Below are 21,425 nucleotides of genomic sequence, written 5' to 3' on the forward strand. Positions count from 1 at the left end.
TCATTCTGGCAGAGTGTAATTCTTTGTATTGAGTGTTTCAGGGAAATTTTTTTGTGTTTGTAAGCTTTTTCTCTTTTCATACTGACAATTGTGTCCAAGAAACAAGACCGGAAATGGTACAGGAAGGAATAGAAACCAAGTATATAGAAGTGATTTGTAATGATGCAATTTCCCATATGAACTGTAAAAGCCTATGAAAGGGCCTTGTCATTCTTTGCATCTTGTCTAGTTCTGCATTAGATTCTTCTAAAGATAACAGAAATTACTGTTGCTGGTTGTGGCTACCGCAGATGGGGTCCCCCATGACCAGCAACAGCTCCAATGGTGGTTTTAATCAGATTATAAGGCACAGATAACCATTCTGTAGCTTCTCCAGGCAGCTCATACTTCAAAGGAGCAAAAGCTTCTGTCCAGATAACTATAGGAAGAATTGTCTCTCCTGGATAAAGCAAAACCCTACAGGGATACATCATTACAGCAGGCTCTTCTCTGTGGTGCCAGGCAGTAGGAGAAGAGAGAGCAGGAAGAAACTGATGCACAGGAAGTTCTACCTGCATTTGAGGAAGAACTTTACTGTGCAGGTGACTGAACACTGGAGATATTAAAGAACCATCTAGAGACTTGGTTTAAGCAAGGAGGTTGGACCAGATGAATCACTGTCCTTCCAAGCTAACATACCCTGTGATTTTGTGAATCTGATTCTGTGAAGTGCAGGTTGGCATATCCAGATAAGGCTGTTCAGACTGCTCCCCATACCATCACTCAAGACTGGAATGCATATTCCTCACCTTTCTGCAGATCATATTGAAATCATTCCAGTTCAAGTCTGTAGCATTGTGGGGGTCAAACCACACCAGGCAACCTCCAGCTGGAACTTTTGAGACACATTGCCATATCCACATAGTCATGGACAAACATGTTCCATGATGGATCACCTCATATGCAGGATCAGTAACCTGCAGAGACGCCCACTGCCAGTGTGTCAGACATGGGAGCTGCAGCTCATCCCATGTCTGAGGAGAGGCTGGCACACAGCAGGGTGTGTGTATCCCTGCTGATGCTCAGGGCACTGCCGTGCAGCAGCAGTGCTCCCATGAGCTGCTCTTGGCAGATGAGAAGGGAGCAGTGCACAGCTGCTGGGGGTCACTCAGAGGAAGGTACAAGCTGGGTGTTGTGGGGCTGATGAGCTGTTGCCAAAGCTCCCTTGGGAAGTGCTGCACTTGTCATTCATACAGGGACAATGTCACACACACCTGTGTTCACAGGCAGGGCTGGAGCAGCAATGAGGACACTGGGCATGCCAAGAACAGCCTGAGGAGGACTCTCACCTGACATTTTGGAGCAGAGAACAGCAGTGCTCTCACTAGTTTTAAGAGAGTCCTTCGCTACTTAAATGAGGGTGACAACACCCTGCAAGATGGCTCTGTGCAGAGCCAGCAGTAAGGAGATCTATTCTGCATTCACATCAGTTTCAGGGACACAGGTTGATTTTAGCCTGGTGTATAATCCTGAGGTGCAGTCCCTTGTTTTACTCACCAATTGTTCACTGCCAGGCGATTCCATGGTGATTTGTACATAGAGTGGCAATCTCCTGAAGATCCTTTGTCACAGGTTAAGTCAGGTTATTACTGTGACACATTAATGTAACAGCTTATAAATCCCAGTTGTTTATATTTGCTTCATCAAACCATTGTGCAACAATATAGAAAGGAAATGGTTTTAAGATTAAACATGTAAAAATATTGTATTGCCTATTATTTCAGGGATTTTTTTTTGTTTCCCATATTTGCAGGCTTATACAATGCTCCAGGTAAATGCTGCCCCATATATTTTTTTAATCAATGTCATATTATCAGGGCATGCAATATAATAAACAGATCTGTTAAAGCACCAGTGATGTCTCTATTGGCAGGCTTATAAAAGAGCTCGGTGACCTTGGTTAATTAGCCATGTAATAAACCAGTACTGAAAGAGCCTATTCCCACAAACCACAGCACAGCACCCCTCCACCCCCCGCCTGCCCGAGGGGCTCTGAATGGGAAGTCAGCAGACGCTATGCAAAGTGCAGCCACTTAGCCTCAGAGCCCTTTGGAATGTATGCAAAGATTCACAAAGACATTTCCTTCCAGCCACTGATTTAAGAAACAATATTTAAAACAAAAAGATAAGTTTTCTGAATACTTTATTTATTGGCTGGTGCTGCTTAAGTTGTGTTTGATAAATGTGTATCTTATTGAAACCTCACAATGCTTGCGTTAAAAAACTTCCATTTCAGACATGTTTTCTCTGAGTTCTCTAATTTGTTTTGATGTTTATTTCAGATATTCCTAATAGAAAAAAAAAAATCCAACCCATCTGGTAATTAATAGCTATTGAATATACTGAATTCTCTGAATGGAATTTGTTTTGTATCCATACAGTGCAGCCCTCTTAAATTGTAAAGCATATTAATAAATTACATGGAAAACAGTGTTACATGTATTTCTGTTACTCACCCAATTTCACTAAAAAGCACACCTAAAAATTTAGACCTGTACTACAAAAATAAAATTGCTGACCTTTTATCTGAGACCAGGCAGTAAAATGGATACAAATTTTTAGCAGATTCTTTGACTTTATCCCATCAGACTCTTAAGAAATAAAATCTTTTGTAAGTACAAGCGAGGACCACAGTTTTAAATTCCACCCAAATGTTAGTTCATAACAAGCATAACAGCAATGAACCACACAGCCACGGAGCTGGGCTTTTCTTCTGCAAGTGCAATAGTTTTTCTGATTGCTATGGGAGTTAGCTCTTTTTGAAGTAAACATATGTGAAGTCCATGACTGCTATCCTTTCATGGCATGCCCCTGGGTTCTGGCCCAGCACAGGAACAAAGAAAAAAACCCAAATCCCTAACAGAAGCTAACACTGTTTTTCAGCTGTCACTTCCATACAGGACAATGATTTTTCATTCTTAAAAAAACCACCCCAAAAACAAAACAACCAAAATCAGCATCAGCTATTTCTTTAAATAAACTTTTTTCCCCCCCAGAATGCTTTTTTTTTTCCTAGTGGACTTGAAATTTATGGTGTTTCTATGCAGTGAAACTAATGAACATTACTCTAGTTTTAAATCCTATACAGCTGTTCATTCATTCAGGATTGTTTTAGCTGCAGTCATTTCTTTCAGTACTGCAGATCACAGTCAATTAACATGAACAGAGAGTTTCACTGGGTCTGCCAAACAGTCTCCATTATTCTGGGGAAGTTTCAGAATATCAAGCACAAAACATCTTCAACAAATCTGAGATTCCAGCTAGTTGATAGCAGAGCATCCAAGAGGAAACATTTTCCCTTGATATTCTCTTTTGTTGGATCCCAGAGTGAAGTGGGAGATATATTTTAGGCAAAATATATTTGTTAACTCATTCTCTGTGTTTTCTAAGGTGATCTAAGAGCTATCTGGAATGTATCTGAAGGCTCAGGAGCCTACATAACTGCATGGCTCAGCAGCTCATTCGACAGACAATGTGTGTGGTGTGTGTTTGCTTGCATTCATAAAATTGAAATTTTTATCCACGTGCTATAAATACAAATTTTAGTACTCATACAAGACTGTGAGCAATGCCCATGACTTCCAATAAGATTATGCATAAACAGCTCAGGAACAGACACTGCAGCTGAATTTTCCAGTCAGTGTCCACCTTCAAGGGTGACCACATAAGCATACCACAAAAGCTTAACTGAAGAGGGAGAGGGGTAGGTACATGCAGATAAAAGGGGCCCTTATAATTTAATGTGAGGTTGCAGAATATAACAGCAAGCAGGCAAAGAGGAAGAGAACAGGGAATTGTGAGTTAGTCACTCTCAGACCTGGATATAGCACACACTTCTGCAAGACAAACCAAAGGGACTCTTCCCAGAAACAAAGCTGGGCACAGGTTTATGAAGTGGTAGACAGGGACTCTCTTGATTTAAAGCTGTTATGCTACATAAGGTACAGCTGGTTGTTGGTATGGCAATCCCACTGAGAAGACTCAGTAGATACGGAAAATAAAGTGTGTACTGTAATCTCCTCCGGCAGCCTCTGGTCCTACCACATCTCACATGCCAGCGCAACCAGACCCAGGGCTGAGGACTGGGGTGGTGCATGACAATCTGAGATCTGGGCCACAGGGACCTGGGCTGGAGGTGTCCCAGATCAGTCCAGCTGCTTGAACGGGGAAATCCCAAGGGCAGCACTCCAGAAGCCGACTCACTTCCCATAGACAATTGCTGCTGCTGCACAATCACATAGCCAGGAATGCACTTTCCTGACTGCCAAGTGCTCCAGAAGAGGAAAGTTTGGGAATGCCCGCTGCCGCTGCTCTCCGATTTGCAGCTGCCTGAGGCCCGCAGTTGCTAAGGCTGGAGGAGGATGCCCTCCTCTGGCTACACGCACTCCCTTCTCATCAAGCCTCGGAGGCTGAAGAGAAATCACTTTGAACACTGAGGCGGGGAGCTGGAGGCAATTACTTGTGATTGATAGCACTAAATATGAAACCGCATGTACCTCATCCATGAAGCATGGAATCAGCAGCATATTGTTAGTGGGGGAGATGAATGGGGCTTGAGATAACCTTGGCAAATTAGGCATATGTTAGCATTAAGCTTTGTCAGTAAGCAGGCTATAAATTACAGACATATTGTAACTCCATAAACTCATCTAATGAATTGAATGACAGTGGTAATTTAAGGCAGAATGGAACTGTTTAACCCTTTTAAGAATTTTGCATTATTTCTATATTACACAACAATCCAAACTGTATTAAAAGGTTGGTATTTCATATATACTGCAAGATACCCTAATTGTAACAGGGAAACAATTCCACATTTCATGTACATTTTAACAAACAGTTGGCAACCTGCAAATTATTTCCCTTGTAAGTTGGTTTAAAAAGAATGGGAAAAGAATGGAATAGCTGGGGTGGGTTTCTTGCACATTCCCTTACTTTGTCATTATTTTTCCATATGATCAAGCTAAATACATTGAAGCGATAGGACACAGCATGCTGTCATTTCTGGACTGCTACTGAACTCCTCAGGAGGTGTTATAAGACACAAGGCTAAAGGGCAGGTGACTTTAGTCATAAGAGAAGTGCAATAATCCCTTCAAAATGCATGGCCTGCAGTGTCTTATTGCTATTCTGAAATGGCAGTTATAAATAAATATAAGAGGAGAAAGTCAGTCTCCTGCATTTACCGGCTGCTATTGACAGACTTATGCCATCAGTGACAGCTAATCCAGGATTCTGAAGCCATTTTCCATGTTACTGTGTGTTTCAGACAAAGTAATGCTTGAAAATCACTGGCGCACCAATGGCACAAAAGGGCTTAAAATCTAAACCAGAAAATTTAATACAATGTTTTATTAATTAAAATGTGTTGATATAATAAAAATATTTTTATTTTTATTCAGTAGAGCAACTGAAGAAAAGAGCATATAAATTATGCCATAGGTTTAGTCCACTTCTGAGGAAATTTTAGGAAAGCATATTTCTTCACACACTTTATGCAATTGACCTTGGCACTCATACAAATCATGGGAAAATTGCTTATCAGACCTTTGTAGAATATTTGCTTTTATGCTCATTTTTCCCTTTGGGAAAGATACGGTATATGGATCAAACAGGAACAGTCCTGTGGGATATAAGGGTGGAAGGGACCCTTAGTGGACAGGATGATAAGCAGAAAGTGAAATCCTCAACATATGTAATTTTACATTATGTAAATAAGCATTATTTCTGATGCTCACCCATGACAATAAAGACACATAAGAATTAAAATTATAGACTTAGTGATAACTCACTGTGTGAAAAGGGGGAAGAAGTATAGTTACAGATATTTATTTTGTGTTTGCAGCTCACACATATTTCTATTTAGAAATGGATTATATTTACCTTAACCTCAGGAAACATGGGTGCCTTGCTAGTCCTGTTTTGGCTAATGAAGGAACAAAGCCTCCACAGGACTTACCTGGAGTTATGCAAGGAGTCTGCAGTAAAGCCAGGACGAGACCCAGTCCTCATCAGTCCCCTTCTTTTAACACACTGATGTTGACACCATGCCTAGAAGTATGTCTGAGATCAAAGAAGCTTGCTGTTGTCAAGAGCCACAGCCGAGTAAATTCAGGAGTGCAAGCAAGATAACATAGGAAATTGCTTGCAAAACATGGGAAATTCACAGCCCATGTGTGGAAGGAAAGAAGCTCTTTCACACTTTTTCATTTTCTGTTGAGCAATGTCATGTTTCACAGTTGTTGTATATCAATGAAACTGTGTAAATGCTTAAATAATGATACAGTGAGAGTGCCATAGAGGTTTTGGTACAAATCTGACCTCTGAATAAAATTGGTTCTTCATTCCAGAAAAGATTACTGTGACCTTTACTACTCCATTTTCCTAATGGTTTCTTCACTACAATAACAAAATTGAATGACTATCTCAGCCATCTCTAATATTTGGAATTAAATTTACCTAGTGCAAATCAATAAAGTGGAAATCAAAACTAAAAGCCTGGGGTTATTTTAGCAATACTCTGTGTGTAATACAACTTTGCATTTAACCTCTGGACTAAATGGTGGCTCCATAACTAAGTCAGTCACTGAGCACATGCTTTACATACTTAAGTGGAATCAAACTGTTCAGATCAGCAATGATTAATGAAAAGATCTGCCGAAAGTGATTTAGAGAAAAGATGCCTACTCAGTCCTGTGAGTTTGTTAGGCCATCAAGACAGAAGACATACTTGAGGTAGATATAAAATGGTCCTTTGCATGAAAATTGGGTGATTTTGTTTGTTTTACATGGCCCCCTGGTTCTAGTGGGGGCACATGCATGGGGTAAGGAATCTCCATCCCAGCACTGCCAACAGAATGTAGCTTAGGAGTGCAGCCATTTCCTCCTGTTCTGGCTGTGGGGATCTCATAGCTGTGGACTCAGGTCTTCTCCTAATGCCAGCCAGCTTCTCAGCAGCAGTCACAGGACCATCTGCACAAGGAACACCCTGTTCCCAGGATTACCATTGAGCTGCTTATCCACAGACCTTGGTAAGACCAGTGAGTGTTTGACCTGGCAAGGTCTGTTGGTGGTGTAGGAGAAATTAGAAAAGTTTCCCCAAAATTAAGTCAGCAGGGAAGAAATTTCACTGAGGATTAAGCCCCACCTTCCCAAGCTCAGGTTACTGTCTCTGCTGGACCACAGGGCTGCTGTGCTGTGTTGGAGGATCACAGCAGACAGACGAGCAGAGCTGCCATGCAGCCTGTGGCACCAGCACTCCCTATCCCACCACTCCTTCCAATGATAAGAGAACCCCATTGAGCTTAAGGTGAACTAAGGGGGACTCCAGGACATGCTGGCAAGTGCCATTTATTATGATTCCTCAGTAACCTGTTGAAAGGAGCCAGCGTGCCACAGCCATCCTCAGAGGAAAGTGGGTTGGTAGACACTCCCTGGGATCCAGGGCACACAGTCCCTCCCTCCAAGAGAAGTGATGCTGTGGATCTCCAGAGCTGAGATGCCACATGCCCCTCCACAGCACCAGTGCACACTGCAGCGCAGGCAGGGGGACAGGCAGGAGCAGAAAGGTGCTCACCCTTCCCTGGTGCTGCAGGGCACCACACAAATTCTGCCTGTTCACCAGCCTGGGCTGTTTGCCTCCAGCTGCTGGTGCCAGCTCTGTTCTGGTCCCTCAGCAGCACAGTACAGAGGGAGAAAGCATCTGTGCTTTCCCTGCAGCTGGGAGCCTCTCAAGGACTCTCATCAGCTCACAGGGGCTGGGATTGCTCCTTAGGCTGGGCAGATAATGGGTAACCAGCTTCATACAGGTCTCTCCCCACTACAGCACCAGTGTAATTAGTCAGTGTTCTGCTGGAGGTAAATATTAATTAACTGAGATGAACCTTCTTTTTACCTTAAGATTTCAATTTAATTTTTATTCCTGAATCTAGGATACATGTCATACAAGAATAACACATTAATGCATTAAAATTGAAAATTAGTGGAGACGATGAAAGGATGAGAGGTATAATTAACTTTCAAATAACATACAAGTGCAAGTAGGCAGTATGATAATATGCATAACAAATAATAATAATAATATCACTGCTTAAGGTAAAACCACCTATTTTAACAATGGACACAATTAAGATGATTTCTCAACATGTTTTTTGGGAAGTGTCTGTTCATTGCAGCCTTGCCTGAGCCAGCAATGAATGCTCACATGATCTTAAGTGCCAGCATAACCATGTCCTGTTCTATGTCAGGGGTAATAAGCACAAGGTCCTCCTTCATCCCACCACCTGCACTTTGATATCCCCTAAGACCACAGCTCAGTTTGAAAGGAAGCCACAGCTTTTAGATGAAAGTTAATCTGGTTTTAAGTCCCTGTCCTACTTTAATCAAAAGCTCAGCCTTACTCCTACAAAATAATTTTTTTGCAGATATGGTGATCTGTGGCACCCTTATGCCCTCAGCAGAAATAGAGTGTTTGGAAGTTCTGGATGAAAACACCATCTGCCCAAGCCACACCGTAGCATTATTTTCTAGGCAGAGTTAGAGCAGGTGTAAATCCCAGCCCATACCCCCTGACTCATGCCAGAGCCTGAGGGGCTGGGCTGCGCTCTCGCCCCATGATGCTGCACAACGAGGCTGATCAGGCATAGCAGGAAACCAAAGCAGATCCCATAAGTGGGAAGTTAAGCCTGGGTCCTTCATGCAATTTCCTAAAATCTTCCTTGCATCCACTTTAGGAGTCTAGTCATGGCTGAGGTGATGTTTTCTGTATGGACTCATGGTCCCTGCTGACTTTGGTGAGCTCACGTTTTCATGGTGTTTCATTCAGTGAATAGCAGAGTTAAGCCAAAACTGAGAAGGCATGTTCTGAAAAGTGGAAACAACTTGTCAATCTTTGATAAGATGGATTTTAGAATACAAAGACAGAAACCCTCTAATTCAAAGTTCATGTGAGTTAAGATGAGTAAACCATTAAAAAGAACAATATTAAGTAAGTGTTTTTGTAATTTCAAAGTGCTTCACAGGCATGCATTAATTAGCTGTAATGTGAGATAAAACACTGGATATCAAAATGTTCCCGGATTTCACTGAGGCACAGATGCCATTAGAAGACAGACCACAGATGAAATAGCTTGCAGCTGACCCCATAGAAGCTTTCAGGGGGGTCACATTCATCCCCATGGGGAAGGGAAGGGAAGGGAAGGGAAGGGAAGGGAAGGGAAGGGAAGGGAAGGGAAGGGAAGGGAAGGGAAGGGAAGGGAAGGGAAGGGAAGGGAAGGGAAGGGAAGGGAAGGGAAGGGAAGGGAAGGGAAGGGAAGGGAAGGGAGAATGGTTTGAAAGCAACAGCTCTTTTGGATATCTCAACCAATTCTCAGCATTTATTTTTAAGGAGACAAGTGAAAAAATATTGCAATTGTTTTAAAAAGTGAAGAAGAACAGATGCAGCTAATAACTCAGGAAACAATGATTCATTAATTAAATTAGGGATCAGAGTTCTTGAAACAGCATGTGAAGAATGAAAAATTGGTCTGATGAATGACATTAAACATCAGATAATTAGGATCACTTTTGACAGAACAGAGGTTTAGCAAAGAAACCTAAAGTTTATAAAGAATAGTGCAGTAGCTTCTGGAAATATCTGCATTTCAGTAGATATTTTTAGTAAAGCAGATGAAGACAGAGCTCTGCCAGCAAAGGCAATTTTGAAATTCATACAAGGTAATTTTTGAGATTGTTTTAATCTCAGTCCATTAAAACACCTCCCATACTGTACTTTACCACACTTTTGTCTCAAAATATTGCTCTTTCAGACATAAATTGCTAGCCAAAACTCATAGTCTTGAAGATTTCTTTCCACTGTAGTCAGAACATGACTGTATTTGCCCCGAGGCTCTGTACTGGGGCATCTTGACTTCATCTACTGAGCCATATCCCCAGAATTCATGTGATCCAGCCAATCCAACACATTTTACTTATTCTGTCCAGAATCCAGATCCAGAACCTGATCTGAAATCATGTGATAGGTGAAATATCAAGATCCTGTTCTCCCCTGAAAGGTTTTAATTTAACAAAGATGTTAGGTCAACCCAGAAGACGTGTTCTACACCAAGTCTTGAGATGTGAACACAAGGATCTGTCCAGCAATGCTCTCAGTGCACTTTCACAAGATTTCCTGGGGTTCAGCACTCACTTCAGATGGGTGTCCCCTTCAAAAGCATTTGGTCCCTTTGGGTGAATTCCTCACTTCACCAAAAGTAACAAGAGTCTTTCCATCTCTTTCAGTGAATTCTCCTTTTCAAGTGAAAATTAATTTTAGTGTATATGTCTCAATGTCCCTATACTGAACTTATCAAGATCTCCCTAAATTTTCTATCAGATTTTAAATCATCTTACCAAATAATTTTAGAGGAAAGTTCCTTTTAGTCTTCAGTGCTGTGTATTAAACAAGTGATCTTTAAAATGGTGAAAAAAGTAAGCCAAATGACTGGTAATCATTAAATACTCTAACTACATGTTGTCATGCTAACCATAGGGTGTAGCACCACTTTTCTTTTCTTTGTCATACAATGGGACTATCCCATATTTATATGTTGTGTAAACAAGTTGTACACTCTTGTGTGCACAGACTGTTTCTTCTGTCACCCATGTCCTGTGGATTTCCACCTCCAGCAGCACTACAGCTTACAAGTATAAATGGGTAATACAAGAAGGGAAGTGAATTTTCTGGCCTCAGAGTAGTTGGTGGCAACACCTAATAATTCAGTACTAGAGGCTTTGCTTAATTGCATCCTTCCTTGTGCAAGGCAAGTTCTGAAACAAGGGCAGAGGAGATGAGCTCTATCCATGTTGCCTTTGTGGATGCTGCTAAGCTTTCATGGGTACTGCAGCCCTACCTCCCCGTACCCCCACAGAAAGGTTATGGTCTCCTGGGTCTATTTCTGTACAGGTACACTGATCCTGACCTCTTCTTGACAGCACTCCTGGAACTGGCCTGTCCAAGACTGTCTCCACAAAACCCCAGCTCAGGTAGGCTAACTCCACAGTCAGATTGCTCTGCTAGCACTTCCACCCATGCAGGGTTGGTCCATGACCAGTCTTCTATGTTTCACTCTTTGCTAGAAGGATGGAGAGGACCATGTGTTTTCACTTCTGTATTATGTGTTTTGTTACATATTTTTAAATACTTTATGGAAAGCTGATAACAGATCAAAAGCACCATCTTGTAGCTTGGTGCCTTCCAAAACACAAGATGGGACATAAAATTAGCTCATATAACTTGTTAAGAGCAAAACTCAAAAACCCATGCTTATTACCTGTCTCATTTGCCCTAGTGACACTTTACAAGCCACCATACGAGACAAAAGTAGAAAGGACAATAGCATAAACTGCACAAAGCCAAGAAATAGAAAGTAAAAAAACCAACAACAATATATCACAAACAGCTCAGTAAATAATAGTGCAATTTTCCTAGCTAATAGAATGGTTTAACACCTGAATACACTCACACGCCTGATTAAACACTAACAACATAAACCCATGAAAGAAGATTATAAGTTGTAATATCTCTGCAAATAATAGCATATTAGCCACTGTTGCATACTTCTCCAATTACATCCCTTTCATTCTTTTCATCTGGAAAACAGTTCACATTATAATAGTCAGCATCATTTGTGTTTTAAAACAAGCTATTACGTTGTATGTGGTGTATATTGCCAAATTGCAGGTCTCTTTCTCCATATATCTAAAGATACTCTCAAAGTTAATAAAATCAGTAATTGGCAGAGCAAGTTATTTTTAACTTGGCTTTCTATGGCACTTCTAAAAAGTGTTTAAATTCCAACAGACACTTCTTGTCACACTGGACACTTTTTCCTGGTCTTCTTCCCTTTTCTTATTGTACCTAACAGCAGCATGCCCACATTTACCAAAATCCATGAGTCTGCCCACATCCACATCCATACAGCTGTGTTTGGCCTCTGCTCAGTTGACTTGAAAAGTGTGTGGGTGTCTTGAAAAAAAAATGTGGAGGGAAAAAACCTCTGGTTTCAGTCACAACAATCTCAGTTTACCACCTTCTCTAATCAATCACTTTCATCCCTTTCTATTTTTCATGCACTTCCAGCTATGCAATTCACTGTCTCTTTTTGCCTGGACATTCGACCACTGTAATTTACTGGCCTTCAGGCCTCCCTCCTGCTTGAATTACTTAGAAATCCCTGGCTGGTTTGAAAATCCTCCAAGTCAGGCAAGAAAAGAGAACCCTTGGAGATTTAAGTGAGTAAAAAACTTTCCAACCTAATGGCAGAATGCTGGAAAACTCCAGCACAGTGCCCTGTAGCATTTTTATTGCCAAAGCTCTTAAAGGACAGGATAAACAAAAATCTCTCAGGAACAGTTTGGGTATGCTCCATTCTGTTTTAATGCACCAGGTGAGACTCCATCCTCTACTGCATTTGCATGATTCCTTTAGAGCATAAAGCTCTGTGGTAAATAAAGACTGGGGCTGAGCTAGTATGGCAATTTATGTGCTTCAGAGAGTGTTCAAAACAAGGAGAAAATCAGCCCAGTCTTTTTAAAGCCTGAGTTTTGAACAGAGGTGATACTCATTCAGAAAAGGTAGCCTAGATGGATATATCTGTTAAGAAAAGCCCAGGACAGTGGTCTTCTTTTCAGATAATTACTTTCTCTTTTCTTCCTAATTTTTTACTCCAACTGTTGAAGCATATAAAATGGTGGTGATAGTTTATTCACCATCATAGAGGCAAGACAGTATTTTAAGACTTTTCCATTATCTTCTAAACCATTAGATACTGGTTATTTACTAAGAGCAAGGAAATTTAGGACCAATCTTCATAACTAATACAGCTATTTCTAAGTTCCCAACCAAGAAAGTTCAAATTGGTCACAATTTTTCCTTTTGTTTTTTTGACTCCTAGAAGGTTACAATTTGAATGATCTTTATAGTCAATCTACCCACTGTTATGCCCATGGGTTTCACAACAAGTTATTGTTAAACTGCTCTTATGACTGAGACATAATCAGAAATTAACACGACAGTTTCTAGTGATCATCTTTCCTAGACAATCTCTTGGGGTGGATTATCCAATGTTATTCTGATAGCATCCCTACACCTCTCTTACCAAAGAATGCTTAGTGAGCTAAAAAGCTCTATAGGAGTAAGGTCCCTTGGAGATAAAGCTGGGAAAAAAAAAAAAAAGAAAATTAAAAAAAGAAAATAAAGATAAATGTTGGCAGATACACAAGTGAATTTAGCACATTTTGGTGGCATGCAAAAAGGAATTGGCTCTAGTCCACTTCTACCACCTCAACAGGAATGAGGATAACTGCTAAAGGAGACAGATTAACTAGTTTTCCCCCACTCTTATTTTGCATTCCTTTTTTCTTGCGCAGAACTGTGGGTCTGTACAAATACAGTGTTAGAAATGAAAAGCAGGTAAAACTAATTGAAGACAAAAAATACCCAACTGAAAAAGTAGGAGAACCTGGTGTAACCTCTCACCCAGCACATATCTCAAGAGTTAGAACAATACGTAACTGAGACCTTGTGGGGGGATAGAATATAAGAAAATAAAGATAGTGATGAAAGTAATCTTACCCCTAAGGAGTTGCAGCTGGGCCAATTATCAAAGATTAGGAACAGGCCTGATTTTAACAGGCCACAGCTGTAACCAGTGAGAAGAAGAGTGGTATAAAAGAGTGGATTGGTTGCTTGAAAAGGGATCTGGAGTTGGTTGGCTACTTTATGAAGAAGAAAGAGACAGTGCTTGGGAGACCTGCCCACAAGAAACACCAAGAAGGTATGAAACTTTTGTGATAAGGAGGTGACAGTATGGAACCCCTGCAATAAGATGACAAGAAGATCTTACACTGCTAGAAAGCTCATCTGCAAAAAAAAACTTGTAGGTGCTCTAGATTAGTAGGTTGGGAGTGTCTTTTATTGCTGTTACTCTTAACAGAGGTGGACAGAAAGATGAGACATTTATAGCTACAGACTCCAATGAAAATTAAAATTTTGTTCACCCTTTGCTCCCTGATCAGCTGAGAACTGTTTTAAGTTTCACATTTCTCTCAAAGGTTCTGGATGAACTTATGCTGACTGTGACCAGCCTGGCACTTCTCATGATAAGCACAGACCTTATGACAATGAACAGACATCTGACTTAAGGCAGTAACTGAGGGCTGGAAAAGGGTGTTTCTGAAATGTCAGTGTTGGGCTGGAGGGTTCCTCAAAAAGTCATTTAGTCCATGTCCCATGACCTGCTGTAAGATCAAGATTGGTCTTCCAGGTGGAAATTGCTCAGGCATATCCATAGCATCTACAAATGAAGTGACAGCAGCAGGAGTTTGAGACCAAGTAACCTATGCCACTCTAGAGCTCAACTCAGCTGCCATCACCATCAGACTGCATTTTGCCAGACCAGTCTTAGAAAATCAACTTGGCTAAGTTATTTTAGGAATTTTGGCTTTGCAATTAGGCTACTTTTTTTTTTTTTAATGGCCAATTAAGCTTCTTGACAACTTCCACAGGCCAGGATAATCATCTGTCCTCTCAGGTACTGCAAGACCGATATCATGGCAGTCTTCCTTGCTTGCCTCTTTCTTGAAGTCCAGTGTGCAAAGCCAGTCATAGGATTCCACTGTAAGTTTTACCAGAGTCTTCCTATGTCTAACATTTGATGTTTCTTCTAAGATATTTTGAAACAGGATTGTTTCACTGGTTCAGATTAGGCTGTTAATCCTGGGAACCCATAGTGCTGACACTTGGAAAGAAAAATTCTCCACATTTGTGCATTGATTTCTTCTTATATGCAGTGTGCATTCATTTTTTTCCTCCTTTTTTTTTAATATCAGGCCATCTCTTCAGTGTACTAAAACCATTCTGAGTTATGAATCCGTCCTCCAAAGTGCTTGACAGACTGCCCCAAATTTCATCTCATGAAAATTTTATACTCATATACTCATCAGCATCAAGGCAGTTGATGCAAAGGAGGCTGAGGGAAGGCCTCATCACAGTCTACAGCTTCCTCGCAGGGGAAAGCAGAGGGGCAGGCACTGATCTCTTCACTCTGGTGACCAGTGAGAGGACCCGAGGGAATGGCCTGAAGCTGAGTCAGAGGAGCTTTAGGCTGGATATCAGGAAAAGGCTCTTCACCAGAGGGTGGTTGCCCATGGTAATGGGCTCCTCAAGGAAGCGGTCACAGCCCCAAGCCTGACAGAGTTCAAGAAGTGTTTGGACAATGCTTTCAGGTGCATGGTGTGACTTTTGAGGTGTTCTGTGTAGGGTCAGGAGCTGGACTTCAATGCTCCTTGTTGGGTCCCTTACAATTCAGGATATTCTGTGATACTATTATTCTACAATTGCATCAATATTGGCTGTGAATACAATAACTGGACAGTTAAAAAAATGTTAATGACTTGAGCACAGGAAAGGCTGCAATGTGTATCTGTCTGTATGAAACACTTTGTTGTCCTGACCATTATCAGCAAATTCTAGTGTTTTTTGATTTGGACTAATTAGTAGTCAATGACACAGATAAGATGTGTGTTAACAACCTCCACAGGAAAAAAAATCACCAGGAGGTTGTTAAATAATAGCTGTGGAAAGGTTAAATTGCTCACTCAGGGCAAGTCTGTACTCTACAGGAAATAATTTCCTACACAGGTCTAGTAAAGCATGTTGTCTCAAGCACTGGTATTTAAGACCTGTTCAAAGCATATTGTTGTGGTTGTGGCTCCAATGGCTCCTGATGTTGCTACTAAAGTTTTCTTCAACCTAAAGACTAACTTTAAGAAATGCACCTTTAAGAAGTATATCTTTTTGTTCTTGCTTGTGACAATGTTCACAGGGGTTTTCAGATGAGGGAAGAGATGAGGATTTGACTCCATATTTCAGAAGGCTTGATTTATTATTTTGATATATATTACATTAAAACGATACTAAAAGAATAGAAGAAAAGGTTTCATTTCAGAAGGCTAGCTAAGCTAAGAATAGAAAAGAATGAATAACAAAGCAGCTGTCCCAGACTCTCTGTCCGAGCCAGCTGCTGTGATTGGCCATTACTTATAAACATCCAAGATGGGCCAATCAAAAATCCACCTGATGCATTCCACAGCAGCAGACAATCATTGTTTACAATTTGTCCCTGAGGCCTCACAGCTTCTCAGGAGGAAAAAAATCCCAAGGAAAGGATTTTCATGAAAAGATGTCTGTGACACTTGCCTCTTTGCTGCACTCGTGCTTGTCCCAGCATTGCTGGCAGCCTGGATAAACTCTAAGGCAGATGACTAAAATGACCTGCATTGAAAATAACAAATAAATGAAAACATACCACCCCTGTGATCTTTATCAGGACTCTGTGGAGGGAACGGCAAGAACATTGCTCCATCACAAATGCAGAAGAAACACAAAGCTACCAAAGTTTGCACTTGAAGCTGGAACAAGCACTATCCACACTTGGTACTGGGGAAATAGAAATGCTAATGAGAATAATGCTCTCAGCTGGATCCCTAATCATCTTTGAAAAACAATGGCATCAAGGCATGGGATCAGAAGGACCAAATACTAACTGAATTGAAAAGTAGAAGTAATCATTCATCTGGAAGGCATATTCTAGAGGCATACTTGGGGCCAAATCAGAGCATAAGCCTCTGCAGAAGGGAGGAAAAAAAAATGAAAGCAACATTTTGTCTGGAAAACTGCTCCATGGGAGTTACCCTAGATATGTGTCATGGGGAAGAGTCAGGAAGCAGATCCAGGTTGTGTCTGAACTGAACCACTCCAAGTCAGTTCATTAAACCAGGAAGTCTCCTGGCATGTTGGCAAGTTCAGTCTTACTCAACTGAATAAATTTTTATTCACGTTATTTGGTGTATTGACCTGAAAAAGGAAGTATATGCATATATACTTTTACGTTCCATAAATACATGGTATGGCTCCCTGCTCTGGAGGCAGATAGCCAGGGAGGACAGCAGGGTAAGAGCAAAACCATAAGGAGTCACTGAGGGTTTGAGCACCACTTCAAGCAGCTCCAGTCTCTTGAAATGAATGGGGGCAGTGGCACACATGAAGATTGTCTTGCACAGAGGAACACTGTGGTCCAGCCTACAAACTCTTCCACCAGCCCTGCTCTCTGGAGGCTGCTGTTACAGGCAATGTCAGATCCCCCGTGAGAGGAACAGCAGATTTGTCTTTACAAACAAGCTGTGGGTCTGCTGGTAGATAAAACTAGCACCGGGAGATAAAAGTAAGAATGGGAAGGATTCTACGGCTTGATGAATGGAAAAAGATATTTGCTTTTACAAATAAACTTAGGTTTGCTGATAAATGAAATTAGACATTAAAAGATGAAAGAAATAATGAGGAAGAAAAACCCCTAAGTTCTGTAAGAATTAAAAATTAAAAGGAAAGGTTATAGATTAGAGGGAAATCTTTGGTATCAGGGAGTCTGTACCTCTCAAGTACCTCAGCCAATGGGGAAAGAGAGAAGGGAAATTAGGATAAAAAGAAGGCTGCATCCTCCAAAAATTCGAGAGATCCCAGGGGAATGCCCCATGGCCTCTCCCTTAATTCGAATAAAGCCAAAAAAGGACGCATTTCTGTCTCCTTTTTGGACATAAACCTCTGGTGTTTGTGGATTAATTTTCCTAACACTGGTGACTAAGCAGCTGCACAAGTTTCTCTGTCCTTTCTGTTCACTTTGTAATAATGTTTTTCTCTAGGTGTCACATCCTTGCCGTCTGTTTAACCTCCGGCAGTGCGGTGGCGCGGCTGCACACGGGTCTGGGGGCAGCGGGGGCCGGGCCACACCAGCCCAGCCGGGCTGGAGACTGCGGGGGCCGGGCCACACAGCCACACGGGGCTGGGGATAGCGGGGCCGGGCCACACTGCCACACGGGGCTGGGGACAGCGGGGCCCGGGCCACACCGCCACACGGGGCTGGGGACAGCGGGGCTGGCCCACACCGCCACACGGGGCTGGGGACAGCGGGGCCGGGCCACACCGCCACACGGGGCTGGGGACAGCGGGGCCGGCCCACACCGCCACACGGGGCTGGGGACAGCGGGGCTGGCCCACACCGCCACACGGCGCCCCTGGGCTCTGTAAAGCACGGGTGTGCTCCAGGCTGTGCTCGCTGCCTGCCGCACACAGCGTTTCTGCTGTAATTACGGAGAAGGCGTGGAGTGAAAACAGTGCTCGTGTGATGCAGCTGTATCCGCTCTTAATCCGTCATTAATGCCTCATCAGAAGAGTACTGTACTTTTCGTTTGTTTCGTTTGCCGAAGGTCAGCATACTTGGAAGCTATTGTCATACAGCATTGCAGACTTTTTACATATTTCTCTGGTATTGTTCCAAGCTATTGTATACGCAAATGAGTCAATTGGTATGCAGATTGTCTATCATTAAAACCGTTTCAAAATCAGCTTTGTTGTGGGTTTAGCGAGGAGCCTGCATACCCTTCCTGAATATTATGTGTGGTTCTGCTCTGGTGCCGTGAGGTGGTTGTGGAACCTCACATGGGACCACTCCTCGTTTTCACATTGGCAGAACTTCCAGTGAAATCGTGGGAATTTTTCCCTGGGGACAAGTCTGCGAACTGAAGTCCTCTGCTTGCCTCACCCTCACTTTGCAAACCACACAGGCTGCGTGTGGCCATATCACTGCCTGTGCTTTTACCTCGTCCCCCTTCTTTTATTGGGTTGTATTTTGCCTCAGTGCGCTCCTAAAGTCTGCAAAACTTTTTCCTGATCTCCTTGGGAGACGTGTCAGCCCCGGAGCTGGTCCTGCCTTTCCAGCAGGCAGCACATCTCTGCAGCTACCAGCGCTGCCTGCACCAGCACTGAACCCTCCCCATCAGCCCAGCACATCCAAACTTCACACACACTCAGGGCAGAGCCTTCTGCTTTGTTCTTACTATTGAATTTCAGCCATGAGTGAGAAACGGTGTTTCAGAAAATAAAGGCCACTTTCCTTTTCTATCATCTTCACAGAGTTATTTAATGTTCCCTCTGTGGCTTTTCAGCAGTTCTTACCCAGGTATCCCAAGCTCTTGGTGCAGAGCCTGGATTCACTTGTCCACAAAAACTATTTTAATGACTTCTATGTGAAAAAATAAAGTATTTTTATTTGCAGCTGCATTGTGTCAAGTGGCATAAATTCTTCTGTCTTTAACAAGAGAACTATAATCATAATAAAAAAATGAAGGTTAAAATAAAAGCTACATTTTTATAAAATAGCTCAATGACAGGGAATGTTCATTTTAACAACTAGCTATGTATCAGGAGGTTTAGAAAAACAGAAAATGTAGATATGCAATTCTTAACAGAAGTGGAGGAGAGCTGAATTAGAGACCATCTATACAAACCCAGTATATACAAGGCTATGGGACTGTAGTATATGGTAGAGATAATTTATGCTGTTTATGTATAAAATATTGTAAAATCCAAGCTATGTCTTTTGACCACCCCAGCCGGGAGCAGAGCCTAATTTTTATTCAATTAGTTCCCCATGGATATTCAGATAATATCAAGCCTGTTAATGTATGAATGGGACCTTCCTGGGCGATGATCAACAACTTCCCTGGAATGTAGGAGTGCTCTGTTCCTCGAAGATTGCATCTACTACACTCAAGCACCAGCGCCACCCTGTTACATGTGAATGTGGACTTCTCCGAAGTGTTCTGACAACATCTAAACACCTGGAACCACTTTTGTCTATCCCTGCACATGTATGGCCCCAGTTCTACATGTGAAGGGACACAGAGGAACATTCGGTCATCTCTGCCTCAGGCAGAATAAACTGTATATAAGCTCGCTGCATGAAGCAGTCGGGGTGAACCAAGGGGGAGACTCTGACATTTTGCAGGTCAGATCCAGGTTCACCCAGCGCCGATCCCAGGTTCCATGCTGCCCGAGGCTGTGGTGGTTTTTTTTCTGATTGAAACTCTGTTTTGCTGAAAATCTAATAAATCATTGCTAAATTTTCTTATAAATTTGGCTCTCGATTTGATCATTTATAACAGGACCTCATAAGATGCAGCTGAAGGAGCTGAAAAAGTTGGTTAACCTCAATGCAAAACTGCTTTCTATCATCTTTGAAAAATCATGCAGGTCAGAGCGCCAGACAAGTAGGAAAAGTCTAATTTATGATCATCTACCAAAGAAAGATCTGGGAAACTACACACCAGTCAAGCTCACACTTTTCCCAGGAAAAGCATGTCCAAGCAAATTTAGGTCAAGAAGGTGACTAAGGCAAACCATATTGGATGGTAGCCTTCTCTGATGAAACAACTTGCTTGGTAGATGAGGGGATAACTGTGGAGAAAATGCTACCTTGATTTTAGCAAGTCATTTTACAGCATCTCCTAAAAAATTCTTGTTGACAAGCAGGAAAGTTTTAGTGAGCATGGAATTGCAGTGATTCTTGACTACTGAGACCTGTTGCCAACAAGAAATATTTTTCCATCTTGGTTTCCAAAGTTAAAACAATAAGCATAAAGAAATTTTCCATTACTTTCAACTATTTCTTTATTTCAAGATGTACAGAGGCAAGTCAGACACTCATATCAAGATTTGTCAATTGTCTTTCTTTCTATCACACCTGAAAAAATCTGCTAAAATCAATTCCAAGTCCAGAGCTATTAAAACATTGGCTCTTAGGTGCAGAGAGACCACTTCCCTCACTTGTCAGCATCTGGGGGAGAGATGTCACTTTGACACCACTGTTTGTGGCACAGGTGATGGCTACAGTGCCCTTGGGGATTGTTTTTTAATGTCCATTTGAAAGCAAAGTTTAGTGGAGTCTTGAAGCACGATTTGTGATCTACTGCAACTGTACGGTCTTGTGTTATTTATTCCAATCTGAGCTGGATTTCAGAGCAAGTTGTGTTTGCTGAGCAGACTGAATACTACACACTTGTTTAAAAGGGTACTAGCAGAAGCAACATCTTTTGCACAAGTGATTTTTGGTCTTTTGATTTGTGTTTTAAAGCATCATTGCATACAGGAAAATAATAATAATGTACATTCTGAAAGCATCCCCACCCTGGTGTCAGGTAATTTGTACAGATAAAATATTTCTAAATTAATCTTCTCAGCCAAGAAAATGGCAGTAAGATGTACATGGGCATGTGATGCCTGACAGAGCAGTGGTCTGGTGTAAAAAGGAGGAGAAAAAACAAGGGCAATCTATGCTTTCTGTTTCATATTCCCCTGACAGGCCTGAGATAAGAGCTCTACCCATTGGTTCTCCAGGCATTTTGAACAGGGAGAATTCCTTTCTCTTGCTCACTGTCTATCTTCCTATGGCTCAGGGGGAACAATTGGGCTGCCAGGAGCTTCCACCAGCTCTGCCTAGTCCTAAACAAAGGCA

This window comes from Agelaius tricolor, unplaced genomic scaffold (assembly GCF_023055355.1).
Source record: "Agelaius tricolor isolate 1412-34295 unplaced genomic scaffold, bAgeTri1.0.p SCAF_7, whole genome shotgun sequence".
NCBI classification, from domain to species: domain Eukaryota; kingdom Metazoa; phylum Chordata; class Aves; order Passeriformes; family Icteridae; genus Agelaius; species Agelaius tricolor.